Raw genomic sequence first — 1408 nt, forward strand, 5'->3', positions numbered from 1 at the left:
AAGCAAAACAGACACCACTAGTTTTGTAACAGGGTCTGAATCTCTACTGAAAGGAACCTTTCTGGAATGGTAGATTTGTCTCTCTTACACCTTTGAACAGAGGAGGGATGCTGCAAAACTGAAGTGTATAACCCCGTTTCAGCGTCCTGTCCATCCACTCTGTTAATACACAGCTGTGCTTCCATTCCACATAACATTGTGTTAGGGGATGAGCAACCAGCTGGGGGGCCACAGCTAAGAAGCTGTGGTACTCCCTGGTGGCCCACTCTGCCGCAAAACTCCCCATGAAGGGAAGTTCTGCCCATGGGGGGCTGACACAGAAAGGGCCTCCGATTTTCTACTGAGGTCCCTGAACGCACCGCGGCACGCTCTCGTGGGGGGTGTTACGTGCTCCCCTCCTCTTTCTCTCCCTGTCTCCCTGCTGCACAGACACACCTGGTCCGCCCCTGGCTCCGCCTCCCCCAGGTGTCCTAATTACGTTCAGCTGGGGACTTGAAAAGCAGAAGCTGGAGGAGAAGAGTTCTCTTTCCCAATCTTGATGCCGGAAGACGTTGACCGTGGACTTCCTCCTTCTACTCGATCTCTAGTTCCGAGTGTTTTGTGTCTTTTGTACGCTGGAGTAACAGGTAGTCTAGGTTTTTCGCGGCTTTGTTTTCTCCCGTAGGATTTTGTTAGATTTCTGGGTAGCGGAGGGAAGCTCTGGGTCCTTCGGCCCGTGGTGTGGCTGGCCCAGGCCCCCTTTGTCCTTTTTGTTTGTTTCCTGTCCTCCAGCGCCCTTGTTCATTTGCCGGTTGGCCATGTGAGTACGGTTGTGTCACAATAAATGAACACTGTTAAATGCTGCGTGTTTGCTGTGTTTTATTTTGTGTTGCGGGTCTCCCCAACAAGTCTCTACCACTAGTAGAGGGCGGGTCGTAACACACGCCCTGGTGGATAGAAATTCAGAGGCTACTGACACTGGGGGGTTAGTTAGTCTGTCGACGGTAGCAAACCAGACACGTGCGTCGTTTTTATTTTTGGCAATGATATCAGAGAGGAAAGACTGTCGGGCAAATTTTAAATTCCAAATTATAAAGGTCAAGTCTCTCTTTTTAGATTTCAAAATGCACCTGGAGATTTGTTTTTCGCCACCTGCGTTCAGCTTTTCGACACACTTTTTTTCTCTGTTCTCACGGTCATGGCCTTTCTCCATGGAGATATTTTCCTCCCAGTCACTTCCTTTACCTTAAAGGTAAAGGAAGTGACTGGGAGGAAAATATCTCCATGGAGAAAGGCCATGACCGTGAGAACAGAGAAAAAAAGTGTGTCGAAAAGCTGAACGCAGGTGNAATAAAGAACTACGACAGATGTGTAATATCTAGTACAGCCGAACCATTTATTACAATGCTTTCATGTGATGACTTTCAAA

The sequence above is a fragment of the Notothenia coriiceps genome, unplaced genomic scaffold, assembly GCF_000735185.1.
Source record: "Notothenia coriiceps isolate Sejong01 unplaced genomic scaffold, NC01 NC01_scaffold00030214, whole genome shotgun sequence".
In the NCBI taxonomy this organism is placed as follows: domain Eukaryota; kingdom Metazoa; phylum Chordata; class Actinopteri; order Perciformes; family Nototheniidae; genus Notothenia; species Notothenia coriiceps.